Below are 21629 nucleotides of genomic sequence, written 5' to 3' on the forward strand. Positions count from 1 at the left end.
GTATTTAAATAAATGTGTTGGTTTGCTAAATGCTGTCTCCATTTGAAACACTGATGTATTTTGAGCCGGTTTTGAGGAGCAGGGATGGTTCCAGTGGCACAGTGGGAAAGGAATCTGCCTGCCAATGCAGGAGACCCAGGAGACCAGGGTTCAATCTCTGGGTTGGAAAGCTCCCCTGGAAGAGGAAATGGCAACCTGCTCCAGTGAGAATCCCATGGACAGAGGAGCCTGGTGGGCTACAGTCCACGGGATCTCAAAGAGTCAGACATGACTAAGCACACACACACACACACACAACATATAGAATTCTACCTGGAACATAGAATTCACTCAGAAAGTTTGTTCAAAAATTTGTCCAGCACTCTGAAAAACTAAATTTAACCAGGAGAATGTCTCCATATCAAATTTCAACCACTCCTTAAAAAAAAAAATGCCTTAAAGACTGCCAGCTGCCTCTTTCCTCTTTGGGAAGCATGACTGAGGAAGAAGTTAAAAGGTTAAAAGTCTGTTTAAACTAGCTACTCTCCTGCCAAGTCCAATGTTTGTTCTGCCTGCACTTAAGCCACTGGCCTAACAGGGTAATTCTTTTTCCAATTGTTCAGATGAAGGGTGCCCAAGGCCCAGAAAACTAGGTAGCTCCTTTTTAATGAGATGCCATGTGAAGAATTCTGGGACTGTCACGGTTACAGTAGAAGGAGTAATAGTGTGGTTGCTTCTGATGATTTGCAAAGTGTCTTGGGAGTTTATAGGTACTTTGTTGTGGGACAATTGTACCTTTTAAACTACTTTCCTCTTTTCTTAAACAAGCAAACAAAAAACCCCTGCCTATCTACATGTTTTTGTTCAGTGGGTAAGAACTAAGCTCTGAGCCCTGACCTAAGGTTAGAGCAGTGAGGAAGACAGCCAACAAAATAAACAAGCAAAATACAGAGTGTCCTGGATGGTGATGAAATGTTTGGTGGAGAAACACAGAGCAGGCGCAGAGGGAGCAAGGCCTGGGGATGGATGCAGGGGGCAGTCATGAGCAGGACGTTTGCAGAGATGAAGTATCTGGAGAATGAGGTTAGGGGTTAAACACGCATCTGGAGTTACACCTCGGGAGAGTCAGACAGAGACCGGATTTGCAGACACTGGGGCAGGACAGGGAGGGATGCACCGAGAGAGCAAGACCGACATGCACACACCACCGTGTGTGGTGGGGCAGGACAGGGTGGGATGCGCCGAGAGAGCAGGACCGACATGCACACACCACCGTGTGTGGTGGGGCAGCACAGGGTGGGATGCACCGAGAGAGCAGGACCGACACGCACACACCACCGTGTGTGGTGGGGCAGGACAGGGTGGGATGCACCGAGAGAGCAGGACCGACGTGCACACACCACCGTGTGTGGTGGGGCAGGACAGGGTGGGATGCACCGAGAGAACAGGACCGACGTGCACACACCACCGTGTGTGGCGCAGATGGCCAGTGGGAGGCCGCTGGACAGCGCGCGGAGCTCAGCCGGTGAATGAGTGGGGGGGCGGGGGCGAGAGGGAAGGGATGTAGTGTACACACAGCTGGTTCACACTGTTGTGCAGCAGAAGCCAGCACAACACTGGAAAGCAGTTATACTCTAATTTTAAAAATACAATAAGAAAAAAAAAAAAGGGTCAGGTACAGACCACAGTGACTACAAAGCCGCCGAGGCAGTGGCCTGCCTGGTGGGCTTCCTGAGAGCACAGAATGGGGAACAGAGCAGGGGTCGTGTGTGGATTGTATACAAATGTTTCAAATATAAATACAAAACATACGTAATTTATAAACCCACGTAAATAAATTTCTATGATATGTGCATATATGGGCTTCCCCAGGCGGCTCAGCGGTAAAGAATCTGCCTGCAATGCAGGAGCCTCAGGAGTCACGGGTTCAATCTCTGGGTCACGAAGATCCCGTGGAGAAGGGCACGGCAACCCACTCCAGTATTCTCGCCTACAGAATCCCATGGACAGAGGAGCCTGGAGGGCAGTCCATAGTGTCCACAGCGTCGCAAAGAGTCGGACACAAATGAAGCAACTTGGCACTCACATATGCACACACATGCACATATAAAAGCTTCAGTTCAGTTCAGTGGCTCAGTCGTGTCCAACTCTTTGTGACCCCATGAATCGCAGCACGCCAGGCCTCCCTGTCCATCACCAACTCCCGGAGTTCACCCAGACTCATGTCCACCGAGTCAGTGATGCCATCCAGCCACCTCATCCTCTGTCGTCCCCTTCTCCTCCTGCCCCCAATCCCTCCCAGCATCAGAGTCTTTTCCAATGAGTCAACTCTTCGCATGAGGTGGCCAAAGTACTGGACTTTCAGCTTTAGCATCATTCCTTCCAAAGAAATCCCAGGGCTAATCTCCTTCAGAATGGACTGGTTGGATCTCCTTGCAGTCCAAGGGACTCTCAAGAGTCTTCTCCAACACCACAGTTCAAAAGCATCAATTCTTCGGTGCTCAGCCTTCCTCACAGTCCAACTCTCACATCCATACATGACCACAGGAAAAACCATAGCCTTGACTAGATGAACCTTTGTTGGCAAAGTAATGTCTCTGCTTTTGAATATGCTATCTAGGTCGGTCATAACTTTCCTTCCAAGGAGTAAGCGTCTTTTAATTTCATGGCTGCAATCACCATCTGCAGTGATTTTGGAGCCCCCCAAAATAAAGTCTGACACTGTTCCCACTGTTTCCCCATCTATTTGCCATGAAGTGATGGGACCGGATGCCATGATCTTCGTTTTCTGAATGTTGAGCTTGAAGCCAACTTTTTCACTCTCTACTTTCACTTTCATCAAGAGGCTTTTTAGTTCCTCTTCACTTTCTGCCATAAGGGGAGTGCATCTGTATATCTGAGGTTACTAATATTTCTCCTGGCAATCTTGATTTCAGCTTGTGTTTCTTCCAGTCCAGTGTTTCTCATGATGTACTCTGCATATAAGTTAAATAAGCAGGGTGACAATATACAGCCTTGACGAACTCCTTTTCCTATTTGGAACCAGTCTGTTGTTCCATGTCCAGTTCTAACTGTTGCTTCCTGACCTGCATACAAATTTCTCAAGAGGCAGATCAGGTGGTCTGGTATTCCCATCTCTTTCAGAATTTTCCACAGTTTATTGTGATCCACATGGTCAAAGGCTTTGGCATAGTCAATAAAGCAGAAATAGATGTTTTTCTGGAATTCTCTTGCTTTTTCCACAATCCAGTGGATGTTGGCAATTTGATCTCTGGTTCCTCTGCCTTTTCTAAAACCAGCTTGAATATCAGGAAGTTCATGGTTCACATATTGCTGAAGCCTGGCTTGGAGAATTTTGAGCATTACTTTACTAGCGTGTGAGATGAGTGGAACTGTGCGGTAGTTTGAGCATTCTTTGGCATTGCCTTTCTTTGGGATTGGAGTGAAAACTGACCTTTTCCAATCCTGTGGCCACTGCTGAGTTTTCCCAATTTGCTGGCATATTGAGTGCAGCGCTTTCACAGCATCATCTTTCAGGATTTGAAATAGCTCAACTGGAATTCCATCACCTCCACTAGCTTTGTTCGTAGTGATGCTTTCTAAGGCCCACTTGACTTCACATTCCAGGATGTCTGGCTCTAGGTCAGTGATCACACCATCATGATTATCTGGGTCGTGAAGATCTTTTTTGTACAGTTCTTCTGTGTATTCTTGCCATCTCTTCTTAATATCTTCTGCTTCTGTTAGGTCCATACCATTTCTGTCCTTTATCGAGCCCATCTTTGCATGAAATGTTCCCTTGGTATGTCTAATTTTCTTGAAGAGATCTCTAGTCTTTCCCATTCTGTTGTTTTCCTCTATTTCTTTGCACTGATTGCTGAAGAAGGCTTTCTTATCTCTTCTTGCTATTCTTTGGAACTCTGCATTCAGATGTTTATATCTTTCCTTTTCTCCTTTGCTTTTCACTTCTCTTCTTTTCACAGCTATTTGTAAGGCCTCCCCAGACAGCCATTTTGCTTTTTTGCATTTCTTTTCCATGGGGATGGTCTTGATCCCTGTCTCCTGTACAATGTCATGAACCTCCATGCATAGTTCATCAGGCACTCTATCTATCAGATCTAGGCCTCTATCTAGACCTCATCTAGGCCTCTATCTATTAAATCTATTTCTCACTTCCACTGTATAATCATAAGGGATTTGATTTAGGTCATACCTGAATGGTCTAGTGGTTTTCCCCACTTTCTTCAATTTCAGTCTGAATTTGGCAATAAGGAGTTCATGGTCTGAGCCACAGTCAGCTCCTGGTCTTGTTTTTGCTGACTGTGTAGAGCTTCTCCATCTTTGGCTGCAGAGAATATAATCAGTCTGATTTCGGTGTTGACCATCTGGTGATGTCCATGTATAGAGTCTTCTCTTGTGTTGTTGGAAGAGGGTGTTTGTTATGACCAGTGCATTTTCTTGGCAAAACTCTATTAGTCTTTGCCCTGCTTCATTCCGTATTCCAAGGCCAAATTTGCCTGTTACTCCAGGTGTTTCTTGACTTCCTACTTTTGCATTCCAGTCCCCTATAATGAAAAGGACATCTTTTTTGGGTGTTAGTTCTAAAAGGTCTTGTAGGTCTTCATAGAACTGTTCAACTTCAGCTTCTTCAGCATTACTCGTTGGGGCATAGACTTGGATTACTGTGATATTGAATGGTTTGCCTTGGAAACGAACAGAGATCATTCTGTCGTTTTTGAGATTGCATCCAAGTACTGCATTTTGGACTCTTTTGTTGGTCGTGATGGCTACTCCATTTCTTCTGAGGGATTCCTGCTCGCAGTAGTAGATATAATGGTCATCTGAGTTAAATTCACCCATTCCAGTCCATTTTAGTTCGCTGATTCCTAGAATGTCGACATTCACTCTTGCCATCTCTTGTTTGACCACTTCCAATTTGCCTTGATTCATGGGCCTGACATTCCAGGTTCCTATGCAATATTGCTCTTTACAGCATCGGACCTTGCTTCTATCACCAGTCACATCCACAGCTGGGTATTCTTTTTGCTTTGACTCCATCCCTTCATTCTTTCTTGAGTTATTTCTCCACTGATCTCCAGTAGCATATTGGGCACCTACTGACCTGGGGAGTTCCTCTTTCAGTATCCTATCATTTTGCCTTTTCATACTGTTCATGGGGTTCTCAAGGCAAGAATACTGAAGTGGTTTGCCATTCCCTTCTCCAGTGGACCACATTCTGTCAGACCTCTCCACCATGACCCGCCCGTCTTGGGTTGCCCCAAACAGCATGGCTTAGTTTCATTGAGTTAGACAAGGCTGTGGTCCTAGTGTGATTAGACTGACTAGTTTTCTGTGAGTATGGTTTCAGTGTGTCTGCCCTCTGATGCCAATAATGTAAAAGCTTACATGTATGTATTTGTGTGTGAAACTATGTCAACCTATTTATGGTGGTTTTTTTAACGTGCATGTGAAAGTTGCTCAGCTGTGTCCAACGCTTTGTGACCCCATGGATGGTATAGTCCATGAGATTCTCCAGGCCAGAATACTGGAGTGGGTAGCCGTTCGCTTCTCTAGGGGATCTTTCCAACCCAGGGATCAAACCAGGTCTCCTGCATTGCAGGCAGATTCTTTCTCAGCTGAGCCACAAGGGAAGCCCTTTTTTAACATGCAAGTATTTTTTTTATTTGTATGTAACCAAATCTACCAACTTCTCCTGCCTCATTTTTGGCCATTTCAGTATCCATCTGACCCACTAAATTTCCTGCTAAAGAGCTGATGTGAGCTGAGTGAAAGGAAAGAGCTTGAGAAGAGCTAGATTTGCAGTCCAGACTGGCCGCTTTTTCAGGAAATGACTGGGGGCAAATGTTCCGAACTGTCCCGCACTTGGGTTTCCTCATCTGCTGAATGCGGGTGGCCCTGTGCCTCTCAGTATTAGGGCTGTGAGCCTCCACCCAGAGGGTGCACCGTGACTGTCAGGCCCCTTAGCTCCTCCTCCGTAGGACCCCTTCACCCAGCATCACCCCACACACAGTCAACGGGATGAAACAGGCCCTTGGGGACGCCAGCCTTACCCCAGCTTGGACGGGAAATAGCGGGTATTCATCAAGTCTGTTTGACTTTTCATTTTCTGACACCATCCCATGCCCCACTCTGAAGGGTCTACTCTTCTTTCTCTTATAATTCCCTTCATCTGCTTCACTCCCCACAAGTCACACCTGACCTGCACCTTCTGGAAGCCTTGTGCCCGACCCCCAACATTCCAGGCCAGGGGGTCAGTGCCTCTGGACCCCTTTGCAGGGCTGCTGGGGAAGCCAACCTACAGAAAGACGATCAGGCGGAAATACCTACACCCAGATTGGGAGGAGGGGTCCCTAGTCAAGAGCGTTGAAAATTCCTTCAAATGCTTGACAGAAGTGCAACAAAACACCCAAAGCTGCCATGAGATGGAAGTTTATATCAGCAAACTGCCAGGACGACAGCTTCTGAGATTTCAGAAAGTATTTTCATCTCGCTCAACATGGATGCCTTCTATCAGCTCATCCCACTTACTGTAAAAATTATCCTAAAACTGAAAGGAGCAAATTGAATGGAATTTTGTAGAAATGGGAGTAAAATCAGTACTGAATCCCAAAATGGGAGATTTCTGACAAAAAGAAAATCTTCTCAAATAAAAAGCATGGGGTGCCATTCACTGCCAAGGGGAGGTCACAGACTCTGTCTTGTGCGCCCTCTGCCCATCTCCCACCCTCTGCATAGACTCTGTTATTCCTGTTCTCCATCACACACACTTCAAAGAAATCTCAGGGTTATTCCTGCCCTGAACCACACAACTGGCCCAGGATCCGCACCGTGGCATCTACCAGCACTGTTTCTTCCAAGTCATTCCGTTCTTTCCACCTCTAGTCAACTTGGCCCGAATCTGGGTGATCGCATAGGTCAACCCCAAACTGTGGATCATCTGTCCTGTCCCTGCCCTGGTTGCAGCGTCTCTCAGTCTGGGACGCTGGTCTTTGTATTTCTTTTCCCAAACAGACGGCAGGTTCCTTGGGGGCAAGTCGCTGACTTCCTTTCCCTGGTGTAGGTTTGCCTGGTCTGCTGTGACAAGCACCACAGGCTGAGCAGCTTCGAGGGCAGACTTTCATCCCGCGAGGCGGGGTCTGGATTGCCGAGACCAAGGCCAGCCCCCGCCCAGCCCTGAGGGCATCTTGGCGCTGCCGTTGGCAGGAGCCCCGGGCCAGCTCCATCCCTGCCACCCTGTTCCTTGTGGGCCCAGGACTGGATGCAGGGCTGCGCTGTCGCCCTCCCCTTGCTTGTGGGACAGGTCAGCTTGGTCTTGGGCTTGCCCTCCTGGTGGTCACGGAGGATGCAGCCCCCAGGGCACTTTGAAGAGCCCTCGGGACAAGGGAAGAGGGCCTGGAGGGCAGCTCTCAGCCTCTGCTCCCGTGGGGCCGTGGGCCTGCCCGTAGGTGTGGGAGTGAGTGCAGGTGTGGCTGTAGGTGTGGGTGTGAGTGTGAATCAAGTGTGGCTGTAGGTGTGAGTGTGGGTGCAGGTGTGTATGAACTTGTGGGTGTGAGTGCAGGTGTGTGTGTCGGCGTCCTGAGCTCAGCGGTCCCCGGTTCCCACCGCACCTCCCTCTCTGCTCAGACAGGGAAGTCCGTCGTTTCTTCTCTCTGAACAGATGGTTCACCCGGCACCCCTGGCCCTAGGACCCCTCTCCTCTTCTCCTCAGGCCCGGGGTCCTTAGCATCTGTCTGTCCCCTGTGGTCCTAGGCGGGTCCTAGAAGCTGATCACAGGATGTGTGACCCTCGGACCAGGCCCCAGACCTCAAAGCACCGGGCACCTAGACACGGGAAATCTCCGACCCCAGCCCACCCCCACTGACCCGGAAACGCTGGATGGCCCAGACCTGGGGTTCACCCAAGCCCCCCAAGTGAGTCCAAGCAGCTCAAGTCTGAGGCCCCTCTCTCGGCTGACACCCGGCGGACCTCACTCCTCCTGCCTGGTGTCTAATCACAGATGGGCCAGCCCGGCCACCCAGAGGCCAGGCCCTGTGTGCTCAGCAGGCCTGTGGCCCCTCTGACATTGCCCCAGGCTGGTGATCAGTCTGCGTTTGGACATTGCTCACCCCTTCCCAGCTAACCTAACACTTGGTTTTAACAGCTCTGCGTCCTCTTATGAAACCCTGTGAACTTCCCCATCCAGAGGGAACAGGAACCCTCCATTCACTGCTTCCGGTTTGTCAGTAAGTGATCAGCTTTTTGGACATTGTTAAGACTCTGTACGTGGAAGGCTTTTCCTGATCACGCTCATCGGTCCATCATCACGTCTTTGGTCTTACTGTTCGTCTGCGCCTCGGAGGAGAGGGTTTCTCGTTTCTGGGGAAGCGTCTCTTTTCCTGGTCTCTTGTGGATGCGCCCCCTTGGAGATATTCCACTTCCCACCATGCCCGTGTCTCGTTTTCTCATCCCGTTGGACGCTCAGCTCTATCTTCCGGGATCCTGCTCGGCCACGTCCCTCCTCCTCCCTGGGCAGCTGCCCTTTCCCCTCCGACCTCTCCAGGGTTGCAGAGCCCCTCAGGGCTGAGCGGTGCCACTTCCTCCAGGGAGCCTGCCCCCCCAGCCTCCCTGAAACTGCGGTTGCCCGTCGCCAGTGACCCATGTAACGGTCACTCAGTCTTCCAGTGCCTTCATAGCTTTGACCCTGTTTCTCACCTCCTTCTTTGTGCAAATCTCTCCCCGTGGCCTCCCCATCTTCCTGACTACAGGGCCTCCCCAGGATCCACCCTTGATCACAGGAGTTTGGTTTTTAAATAAACTCACCATACGCTTGCGAAATATCCCTTAAGTCTTCATGCCCTGAAGCTTCTGTGGCATGTAAAGTTGCCTAATTTCCTTGAAACAGAGCTTGGGCCCCACTGCAGTCAAACCTAAATCCCGCCAAGAGTAGGTGTGTAAAAACATCTTTTTAAAGACTCCAGAATTTCTGATGCTTTGAAAAATAAAGAAGAAACAATGACTGTATTTGTGCTGCATGAAATCCATCACAGGGTTTTAAGCCACCGCTGGAGCTGGAGCTCTTAAGCAACCTTGAGAAATCCTTTATCTCAAGATTTCCTAGTTTCTGTAAATTTCTCAGATTGCATCACCAAGAGGCTTGGAGACTTTACAGGGAAGATCCCATCTGTGGGCGGAGGTGGGGCAGCACATGGCTGTCTTCAGGGTCCATGTGGGGCGAGTTATAAGACCCCAGAATGCCCCCTTGGAATCTGGACTGTTGAGTCGGTGGGGGGGGAGGGGGCCTGAAAAATTAACAGGAGACAGAGTAACAGGAGGAAAGAAAGCACATTTTACTCACACCCATCTGAGTGCGTTCAGACGCAGAGGCCCCCTGGACAGCTGGCTACGGGGGAGGGGGGGCAGAAAGGGCTCCTACAAGGAGACGAATGGGCCTTCAGGGGAATACCTGGGAGGCGTGGCACTGGCACGATGTTTCCCTGGGCAATTTCCCATCCCCTTGTGGGGAGTCAGCCTCCTCCCCCCATGAGAGAAGAAAGTGCTGTCTTTAACCCTTTAACCAGGTGAAGGAAGCTCCAGAAAGGCTTCCTGCTCCATCGGCTGGATCTCAGGCATCCCGGTCCACAGTAACCTTCATCCCTCGGTGGGGCCTGGTGGGTTCGGTCAGACCCCACAGAGACCTCGCTTAGAGTCGGCCCGGAAGGCTCTCTCTGCAGGCGCGCCTGGTCCAGACTGTGCCTGCAGAGACGGGAAGGCCGGGGTCCCAGCGTTTCCCGTAGGAAACAGGCCCAGGTGCCCACGCTCTATCGCATGCTTCACTTCTCATTTCCAAGGCTTACAGATACATACTCGCCAGGGACTGAATATTTGTGTCCCTCGCCCCATATTCCCCTGTTGAAATCCTCACCCCACAGTGATGGCGTTAGGAGGTGGGACGTTTGGGAGGTGATTGTGTTGTAAGGGTGGAACTCTCATGAATGTGACCAGCACCTTATGAAAGTGACCCGGCCCCCCAGAGCTCTTGTGCCCCGTCCCCAGCTGAGGACGTAGCCCAGACACTGAAGCTGCCAGCAACTTCATCTTGGCCTTCTAGCCTCCAGAACTGGGAAACACAGGCTTCTGTTGTTTACAAGCCGCCCAGTCTGTACTCTTCTGTTACAGCCGCCTAAACGGACTAAGGTAATACTTTTTTATTCTACCCATGGGAAATAAACGGGCTTTCCTTTCCCCACATACTTACTACAGTTTGGGCTGCGATGGGAACAGACGGGAATCTGAAAACAGTGCTTCCCTGCCGCGTGACCCACCAGAGCCAGGAGGGGCCGTGCTGTCGGCTGTCACCCGTCCTTAAAGGAAGGTGCTGGGTCGCTCAGAGTCCACCTTAAAGGAAGGTGCTGGGCCGCTCAGAGGCCACCTTGAGACATTCATCGTTTATGCTCAGTGATCAATGTGCTGCGTGGCTCTCAAGCACTTTCAGATACTAGCTGATCATATTTCAGGTCCTGGTTACCCTCTCTCCCGTGTCTCTTGTTTGACTTAATTCTCTGTTTCTCTGGCTCCAACTGACCACGGGCCAGTATATTACAGGACAGAACCAGAAATCTTCTTTCCAGGCACTAATCATTTAGAACCATATCTGAGAACCAGCGAGGAGAGACGCTCACTCAGGTCTGCATTCCAACTGTCTTTCATTATTTAGAAGAACAAGTTCTCTTCATTGCCTCATTGGACAAACATTTCTATGAAAAATCCAGTTTTAGTGGTTAAGCAACTAATTATTCAAGCTACTTCAATAAATATTAACATGGATCTCAAATAATTTATGGGAACTGTGATAAACTATTTATAACCTGAAGTTAATTTTTAAAAATTGCTTACCACCGTCTGAGTCTTAGGTTTGAAGAGGCAGCAACTGATACAGTGGGGTTCTATTTTTGTTGTTCTATTTGTCACCTAGAGCCACACATCCTGGAATGTGAAGTCAAGTGGGCCTTAGAAAGCATCACTACGAACAAAGCTAGTGGACGTGACGGAATTCCAGTTGAGCTCTTTCAAATCCTAAAAGATAATGCTGTGAAAATGCTGCACTCAATATGCCAGCAAATTGGGAAAACTCAGCAGTGGCCACAGGATTGGAAAAGGTCAGTTTTCCCTCCAATCAAAGAAAGGCAATGCCAAAGAATGCTCAAACTACCGCACAATTGCACTCATCTCACATGCTAGTAAAGTAATGCTCAAAAGTCTCCAAGCCAGGCTTCAGCAATACGTGAACCGTGAACTTCCATATGTTCAACCTGGTTTTAGAAAAGGCAGAGGAACCAGAGATCAAATTGCCAATATCCGCTGGATCATGGAAAAAGCAAGAGAGTTCCAGAAAAACATCTATTTCTACTTTATTGACTATGCCAAAGCCTTTGACTGTGTGGATCACAATAAACTGTGGAAAATTCTGAAAGAGATGGGAAACATACATGCAGATCAGGAAGCAACAGTTAGAACCGGACATGGAACAACAGACTGGTTCCAAATTGGAAAAGGAGTACGTCAAGGCTGTATATTGTCACCCTGCTTATTTAACTTATATGCAGAGTACATCATGAGAAACGCTGGACTGGAAGAAGCACAAGCTGGAATCAAGATTGCCGGGAGAAATATCAATAACCATCAGATATGCAGATGATACCACCCTTATGGCAGAAAGTGAAGAGGAACTAAAAAGCCTCTTGATGAAAGTGAAAGTTTGCGACCCCATGGACTGCACACACCAAACTTCCCTGTCAATCACCAACTCCTGGAGTTTACTCAAACTCTTGTCCATTGAGTCAGTGATGCCATCCAACCATCTCATCCTCTGTCCCCTTCTCCTCCTGCCCTCAATCTTTCCCAGCATCAGAGTCTCTTCAAATGAGTCAGCTCTCCACATCAGGCAGCCAAAGTATTGGAGTTTTAGCTTCAACATCGGTCCTTCCAATGAACACCCAGGGCTGATCTCCTTTAGAATGGACTGGTTGGATCTCCTTGCAGTCCAAGGGACTCTCAAGAGTCTTCTCCAACACCACAGTTCAAAAGCATCAATTCTTTGGCACTCAGCCTTCTTCACAGTCCAACTCTCACATCCATATATGACCACTGGAAAAACCATAGCCTTGACTAGATGGACCTTTGTTGGCAAAGTAATGTCTCTGCTTTTGAATATGCTATCTGGGTTGGTCATAACTTTCCTTCCAAGGAGTAAGCCTCTTTTAATTTCATGGCTGCAGTCACCATCTGCAGTGATTTTGGAGCCCAGAAAAATAAAGTCTGACACTGTTTCCACTCTTTCCCCATCTATTTCCCATGACGTGATGGGACCAGAAGTTGTGTTTAAGCTGCAGTATTTCAGTCCAAACATCCTGAAGTGCTACTGTCAGTGGGACTTGGTCCAGCACTTATATGACAGACAAATCTTAACCACTGCTGTTTGATGAGAGTGAAAATATTAAAACTGTAGGTTGCACAGGTAGTAGCATCTTGTAAAAGCCCCGCTGATGATTCTAACGTGGGGCGATGTTTGAGAACCCCCCAAACTAGCCAAGCTCCACAAATACTGTGACTCCCAAGGCATCTTCTTGAGCCCTCTACTGGCGATGGGGGGTAGTACTCTCCTAATCCAGAGTCAAGGAAGGGATGAGCCCTCCCAGAATCCTGAGGACCCTACTGGGGTTCCACCTGAGCGCGAGGGTTTTAGGGGACGGCCAAGGGGAGAAGGATGGCCATCTGCTGTCTTCCTCACATAAGCCCTCATCGGTTTGCTGTTCCTTGGGAGGCCGTGGGGATTCTGAAGTTCACTGAGGTTGAGAACTTCAGCTCTACAAGGCTTTCCTGGGGTGGGTGCCTGTGGGCTACGTGCTCGGGGTCACCTCTCGGCCTGAGTTCATGATGCCCTGTGGGCCTGCCACAGTCGTCAGCACTGGACGTTCAGAGTCCGTCGGAGCAGGCCCAGCAGGACAGGGACCCGCCCCACTCGAAGCGAGGACCAGCGCCTGCAGCTAAGCTGCTGCTTTGGGTTAAACTGTGTCCCTCGGAAAGACAGGCGGAAGCCCGAGCTCCCCAGACCTCCGACGGTGGCCCGGCTTGGAGACAGGGTGATACTTGATGTGATGTTAACAGTTCAGATGAGGTCGTTCTGGAGAAGCAGGGGCAGGGCTGACCCTGGACGAGGCGTGTGCTTGTTAAAGAGGAGAATCTGGCCCCCAAGACGCAGAGACGAGGAGCCATGTGATGCCAGAGGCGGGGGCTGGAGTGACGCCATCTCAGGTCAGGAGTGCTGGCGACCCCCGAAGCCAGAGACGCGGGGAGGGCCCTCTGCGTGGACTGCAGGGGAAGAGGGCCGGCAGACTCCTGGATCTCAGACATCCCGCTCCAGGGAGGGTGGGGACAGACTTCAGCTGTTTCCAGGGCAGGCTTGTGATACTTTGTTTCAGCAGCCGGAGGAAATAGGGCAAGGACACAGGGATGCAGCCCCAGCCGGACTGCCTCCTCTGGGCTGGGCCCTGGGTTCCCCTTAGACAGACTCCAGGGCTCCTCCGGCAGGGCTGGCCCCGGAGCCTGGGTGCCAAGAGGCTCCTTTCAGGAGTGACTCCAACATTCCTCTTCTGTTTGCAATAAAAACTCTTTAATACGTGATAATGGTTTACAACGTCAATGATTATTTAAAACGCTAGGAAGCAAAACTTTTAAAACGCTTCAGATTGCATTATCCAGAAATAAGCAGCGTTAGTTACTTTACTAGAAGCTCTTGAAATGCTCTCCCCGGAGGGTCCCTGACTGCACCCACGCACACCTAACAGGAAGTTTCAGAGGCGCCGTGACGCGTGAACAGGGAGCACCGCCCGGCCCCCTGCACTTCGCTTGCAGGCCGTTTCTATGCTCCCAAACATGCCTGGATGAACATCAACAAGGCATGTTTCCTCTGGAACCTGTGGGAATCAGTCCTCAAGGAAAATTCCCAGAAGTAGGACTGCCCCATTGCCATTGTTTCTTCTTTTGTGAAGAAGGAAACCGCAGGCCTCCGATGGAATCGGTCGTCTTGGGCCCATGGCAGAAGGCCAAGACTTAATACCTAACCTAACGACACTTCTGACTTCCCCGGAATGTGATCTTGCATCAGCCACCCTGGTATTTCCTGGTTGCCACTGGGGTGATCCTGACTCCTAGACCCCTTCCGTTTCTGGGAGGAGTGTGACCTTGCCTCCAACAATGCGTTCTTTGCTCACAACCCGCTCGCTCCACTCACCTCCACCTTTAAAATCCTTTCCTTTCCCTGCAGACCCTTGGAGCTACGCTTTTCTACTGGCGAGGCGGGATGCAGTCCAATTCACTGTAACCAAGCAGGACCCCTCGGGGCCTGCCCAGGACTGAGACAGGCCTTCCTCATATCCTCTGCTTTAGCTCTTCTCTGAAGTACCTGTAGGATAGATGACAGTATTTGATGCACATTTCCTGAGTTTTGCAGATGTGACACCCTCTACCCCCACCAAAAGGAAGATGTTAAGTAAGTGATGACCACGAGCACACAGCCTGCTGGTGCGTAAGGACTGAGAATGTTGACTCCTGAGACTCCACTCTGTTACCTCATCACCCGCCAATCAGAGAACCCCGTACAAGCTGATCACATACCCTGCAACCCCAATCCTCACCTGGCTTTTTAAAATGCTTTGCCTGGGACATCCCTGGTGGTCCAATGGCTAAGACTCCAGGCTTCTGTTCCAGGGGCCCGGATTTGATTCCTGTTGGGGAACTAGATCCCACACGCCGCAAGGAGGACCTGGCATAGCCAAAGAAATAACTAAAAATTTAAAAAATGTTTTGCTGAAACCCTAGGGGAGCTTGGGGCTTTTTAGAACATGAGCCACACATTTCCTTGCCTGGCCCTGCAAAAAACCTAAATGTTGATACAGCCACTGTGGAAAACAATACGGAGATTCCTTTAAAAACTGAACATGGAATTAGCATGTGACCCAGCAATCCCACTACTGAGCAGATACCCTGAGAAAGCTGTAATTCAAACAGACAAAAAACCCCGCAAGTACCCAGTGCTTTACTGGAGTACTGTTCACAGTAATGAGGACCTAGAAGCCACCGAGATGTCAATCGACAGATGAATGGATAAAGATGTGGTACTAGACACAATGGAGTGAAGGAAAGTTGCAAGGCTCGAGGTAGCCTGGAGTTAAAACTCCCCTCCAGGTCCTCCCCACCATTCTATGCAAAACAAAGAACTCTCTCACCCTAAGAAAAAATGGACATTAGGTTAGTTACGCCCAGCTCCCAGCCAGTCCAGCCTCTGGCCGATCTCCAAAATTCCTGGCCCCAGCCATTTAAGAGATAACTACTCGGAACAACCTTGGAGAAGAACAGGCTCCCTTAAGACTGTAACTTTCCACATACATGCCTATAGATCTTACTCATTTCTTAGGTTAGTGCAGCAGCTCACTAATCTGACTGCTGCCCCTTCTCGCCTCATTAAAGGTGATCTGTTCCTGTAAAGTGCCGGTCTCATTCTTTTCTGAACTTCGCCTTCTAGCTCCCTTACCCTACACAGAGTGCATGCTAACTTGCTTCAGTCATGTCCAATTCTGCCACCCCATGGACTGTAGTCCACCAGTCTCCTCTGTCCATGAGATTCTCCAGGCAAGAATACTGGAGTGGGTTGCTGTGCCCTCCTCCAGAGGACCTTCCCCATCCAGGGATCGAATCCGAGTCTCTTATGTCTCCTGCACTGACAGGCAGGTTTTTTCCTCCAGCACCACCCGAGAAGCGCACAATGAATTATTACTGAGCCATAAAAAGGGACGAAATTGAGTCCGTGTCAGTGATGCGGGTGAACCTAGAGCTTGTCATGCAGAGTGAAGTAGGTCAGAAAGAAAAACACAAATATTGCATTTTAACGTTTATATACAGAATCTAGAAAAATGGGACTGGTGAACCTACTTACAGAGCATGAACAGGGGCACAGATGCAGAGAGCACACACAGATGCAGAGAGCACACTCGTGGACATGGAGGGGGGGCACAGATGCAGAGAGCACACTCGTGGGCACGGAGGGGGAGCTAGGGCAGAGCTGTCTTTTTAAAAAGTCATTTACTGATTTCCATTTTTTTTTGTCTGTAACTCTTGGCTTATATGATCTTAGTTCCCTGACCAGGGATCTAACCCGTGCCCCCTGCAGTGGAAACACAAAGGCTTAGCCACTGGACCGCCAGGGAAGTCTCCCAGAGCTGTCTTTATAAGGATGTGCCAGGCCCGTCTCCCCACATGCTAAAGGTGGAAGCAGAAGCCCATGTGCAAGCACCAACCTATTATCAGTAGGCAGCATTCATCACACGTCCTTACCGCCAGCGATAAAAGAAGTGTTCACATACTGAGATACGGGGAAGTCATTCTGGCTGATACCTGATTTAAGCTGAACTCAGTGCTAACTAAAGTAGCCTGTTTATGGCCTCTCAAACGCTCATTGCACATCTGCTTTAATTGTTCAAGAAAAGGGCACATTGGCCAAAAGTGAAGAAGGTCCGTGTTGAAGATTAAATGCCTCCCGTCCTGGGACTCCAGCCCTGGTCCTCCCTTGATGCGAAGACTCCCTTCCTAGGTGCGAGGCCAGGCTGATCTGCCGTGTACGTGCTGATCTGTGTGTGTGTACGTGTGTGTGTGTGTGTTTCCTGGAAATATATCCCTGACTTGTTTAATGTTCTTTGTTCTGACAAGATGTAGAACTGCTGGAAACCCTGCTTCTCTGGAGTGCTTCCTCAGAGTCACCCGAGAAGCGGGCTTCCAAGCTAGTCCTCAGTTTGGCTCAAATAAAGCCCTTTGCCATTTGTATTGTAGACCGTTTATTGATTTGTCAGTTGACACCCAGCCTGTGCTGACGGCAGCGCTCTGCCCTCACCTCGGCCTGCTTGATTGCTCCCCAACCTCCCCCCAGAGTCCCTCCAGCACTGGAGACAGGCTGTTCAGAGAGCAAGCAGAACACTTCTCCTGAGTCCTGTCTGCTGACCTTTGACGCTAGACAAAAGCAGGGTCAGGGACTTTCTTCCCTGGAGGTCCAGTGATTAGGACTCCACGCTTCCAACGGAAGGGCTTGGGTTTGGTCCCTGATTGGCGAACTAGGATCTCACATGCTGTGTTGCAGGGCCAAAAAAAGAAAAAACAAGTGAAATCAGCAAAAAGAAAGAAAAATCCACCCACTGACCCACCAGTGCAACATCCAAGACCTTCTTTTTCTCACGGATTAATATAGATTTCACCATTTGGCTAAGGAAGTGAGTCTCAGGAAGGCTAGAGGTGTAAATCAACCAGCGTGGGGTAGGATAGATCACACTCAGATGCCTCCCTGCCTCCGTTTGGTGTCTGGGTCTCACTCGCTTCCACAGGAGCACTGAGTCATGTTCCCCAGCCCCTCCAAAAAAAAAAAAAACAGGTATGTTTAAGTCCTAGCCGCCAGCACCTCCGAAGTTGGGAGCGCAGTGTGAGAAGCCTGGTCAGGCACCGAGACCCGGAGCGTGTCTTAACTTCTGCAGAAGCGAAGCTGCACACCCTCTCGCTGTACTGATCATGGCGACATCAGATGCGTTCCTCCGGCCTTTTGCGTTTAAGGCAGACAGTGTGGTCTCTGCTTTTCCCTAGAGTGTTTATTGGTGATCTAAGCTGACATAAAACGCTATATCCTTATTATTCATCTTTCCTAATTGCTCCTCACATCTCCTAGATGGAGGGTGATAAAACTTCAATGCTCAGATTTTTACTCAGTGATTCATGTGGCCTGTAGAATAAGCAAATGATTTTCCTCCACAAACTTGGACTGCATCGTTTTTTCCCTACCTAATAAGTTGGTTGACTATGCCAACCATTGTTTTAAATTTAATAGTACCATACTCCCTAAGCGTGATAAATGCAGCCTGGCTTCTCTCTTTTCTTTAACTTGCCCCTGAGTCAGCTACAAGAAATGACTCTGACCCATAAAATCATTATGCTCACAAAGCAAACAGAAGGTCTAATCCTCCTTAAGATTCTTCACTAGGTCTCCCTGCTTCCTGGATTGGATTCAGATTTCTGGATCTCACATTCAAGGCCACTTGCCAGTTTGCCAACATCTGCTTCAGGCTATTTATTCAAGACAGAATATAAGTGTGAATGTCAGACATCAACTCTTAGCAAGACCTGAAGATGTACCTTCTGCCGAGAAGAAAACATTTCGCAGAAACAATGGTGGATCAAGACTCTAGAAAGGTGTATGTTCCTCTCACTGCCAAGATAAAATTTCATAATTGACTCCTGAGTTCATTTCTAACTTCCCTCCAGCAGAAGTTCTACTTGAATGACATCTGAAGGATCAGACATAAATACAGAACTGTCTGGTAAGGATGGTTAGGTCTGGGCCAATTTGCAGAACTGCTTCAGAACTGATGATCATCCAAAATTACTCCCCTTGAGGACACTTCCTTCTAGAGACAGTCGAGGGTACTCCGGGTAAACATGGAGCAACTGAAAAAGCTAACATCCCAGGATGAAGTGTGACCTGGAGCGTTGGGTGCAGCACGCGATACAGCACAAGCTGAAATTTCTCCTCCTCAAAGCTGACGTGTGTGTGTGTGTGTGTGTGTGTGCGCGCGCGCGCGCGCGCGCGCGCGCGCGCCCTGAGGCATATCCAGCTCTTTGCAGCACCAGGCTCCTCTGCCCATGGAATTTCCCAGGCAAGAATACTGGAGCAGTTTGCCATTCCCCTCAGGGGATCTCTCCAACCCAGGGATTGAACCCAAGACTCTAGAGTTTCTTGCATAGACAGGCAGATTCTTTACCACTAGCGCCACCTGGGAAGCCTAAAGCTAACCTAAGTATTTTCCAATTGTTTAGGCTTTTAATATACTAGAGCTGTACTGCCCTGCATGGCAGACCATGTGTGCCTACCTAAATTTAAGTTAATTCAAATGTAAAATTTAGCCCCTCCGTTGCACTGGCCATGTTCCATGGACTCCATTGACACGGAGGCCTCATGGCTACCGGAGTAAAACACAGATAGAGAACATTTCCATCATAGACAGATGAAGTGGACAACACTGTTGAAGTCTCCATTCCCAGGCATACTGCAAATGATTCCATCCTCAAGGAGGCCACTTTGGCATAAAGATCCTTCTGAGCCGAAGACAACCAGGAAACAGCAGCCACCGGAGACGCTCTCTGCCCTCCACTTGACAGCCTGCTGAGGGGCTGGCCCTCTGTCCCACCAGGAAGGGAAGGACAACCTGTGCCTCCGGAGGCGGTGACCGAGCCAGGGTGTCGGACAGACTAAGCCTCACCGGGGAGCCCGTCCCCCGTAGTGTCCCCAGGCCCTGCCTCTCCACAATGTTCCACCCCTGAAAGCCCAAAGCCTGTTCCCTTTGTCTCGTCACTTCTCCACAGTTTACCATCTTCTGTTAAAATGGCATATATACCCGCCCCTCCTAATCATACTGCTTCTTTGGGTCTTTTTTTTTTTCTATGAAGGTCTCCTTTCATGGGAGAAAAGTTAAAATATTAACAACAAGTAAAATTTGTCTTTCCTCCTGTTCATCTGTCTTCTGTCAGTTTGATTCTCAGCCTTGTACCCTAATGGGCAGAGGAATGGCTTTCTTGGCTCCGTTACACAATTTGCCAAGAATAACTGAGAAACACAGCCTACTTTAGCAGAGGCTGAAACTCTGAGGTTGATGGAGCTTATGTGTCTTAGGTACAGAGGGTATGTCCACTCCAGTGACATCACCCAGCCACCCTTCTAGGCAGTTTCTGTAATTTTATTTTGGATAAAAACTTCAATTGAAAAAGATGTAGGGGAGGTGTTTGAACCTTATTTGGCACTTGCTCCATTTAAATCCTAGATTATTGACAAAACCCAACCACATTTCTGTTCCTCTTACAGGACTTCAAAACAATATTATAAATCACAAACTAAATCAAAGATAAAATATAAGCAAAATGTATTACTAGATTAAGCATGTATGTTTTGAGAGCTGACAGAAACATTAGAGGCTATCTAATCTAATTCCAGTTTTTGGTGATGAAAACTCTATGACTCAGAAAGTCTAGACATCTCTCCCAAATTGTCCAAGCCATTGTGCAGGAGTTAGATATCTTATATCCAGACTTAACGCAGCTTGTGTTTTTTCTTTGTGTTGTCACATGCTAGTAAAGAAATGATCAAAATTTTCCAAGCCAGGCTTCAGCAATACCTGAACTGTGAACTTCTGATGTTCAAGCTGGTTTTAGAAAAGGCAGAGGAACTAGAAATCAAATTGCCAACATCTGCTGGGTCATGGAAAAAGCAAGAGAGTTCCAGAAAAACATCTATTTATGCTTTATGGACTATGCCAAAGCCTTTGACTGTGTGGATCACAATAAACTGTGGAAAATTCTGAAAGAGATGGGAATACCAGACCATCTGACTTGCCTCTTGAGAAACCTATATGCAGGTCAGGAAGCAACAATTAGAACTGGACATGGAACAACGGACTGGTTCCAAATAGGAAAAGGAGTACGTCAAGGCTGTATATTGTCACCCTGCTTATTTAACTTCTATGCAGAGTACATCATGAGAGACGCTGGACTGGAAGAAGCACAAGCTGGAATCAAGATTGCTGGGAGAAATATCAATAACCTCAGATATGCAGATGATACCACCCTTATGGCAGAAAGTGAAGAGGAACTCAAAAGCCTCTTGATGAAAGTGAAAGTGGAGAGTGAAAAAGTTGGCTTCAAGCTCAACATTCAGAAAACGAAGATCATGGCATCCGGTCCCATCACTTCATGGCAAATAGATGGGGAAACAGTGGAAACAGTGTCAGAGTTTATTTTTCTGGGCTCCAAAATCACTGCAGATGGTGATTGCAGCCATGAAATTAAAAGACGCTTACTCCTTGGAAGGAAAGTTATGACCAACCTAGATAGCATATTCAAAAGCAGAGACATTATTTTGCCAACAAAGGTTCATCTAGTCAAGGCTATGGTTTTTCCTGTGGTCATGTATGGATGTGAGAGTTGGACTGTGAGGAAGGCTGAGCACCGAAGAATTGATGCTTTTGAACTGTGGTGTTGGAGAAGACTCTTGAGAGTCCCTTGGACTGCAAGGAGATCCAACCAGTCCATTCTGAAGGAGATTAGCCCTGGGATTTCTTTGGAAGGAATGATGCTAAAGCTGAAAGTCCAGTACTTTGGCCACCTCATGCGAGGAGTTGACTCATTGGAAAAGACTCTGATGCTGGGAGGGATTGGGGGCAGGAGGAGAAGGGGACGACAGAGGATGAGGTGGCTGGATGGCATCACTGACTCGGTGGACATGAGTCTGGCTGAACTCTGGGAATTGGTGATGGACAGGGAGGCCTGACGTGCTGCGATTCATGGGGTCGCAAAGAGTCGGACACGACTGAGCGACTGAACTGAACTGATGTATTATACAATTACATAAAATTATATATACAACTTCATATTATATTTTTGTCAGAAATGTGGGCCTTCTCAAGTCTTTGAGATTAGAGCTGTTGAGAAAAGCCTGTCACTTCATTTACCCGTGGTTGATACCTAAGTGTGCAAATGTGCATACACACACAGATAAATAAAACTAGATG

Source organism: Bos grunniens, chromosome 12, assembly GCF_055505025.1.
Source record: "Bos grunniens cultivar Pamir isolate PY7600 chromosome 12, Bosgru_T2T1.0, whole genome shotgun sequence".
In the NCBI taxonomy this organism is placed as follows: domain Eukaryota; kingdom Metazoa; phylum Chordata; class Mammalia; order Artiodactyla; family Bovidae; genus Bos; species Bos grunniens.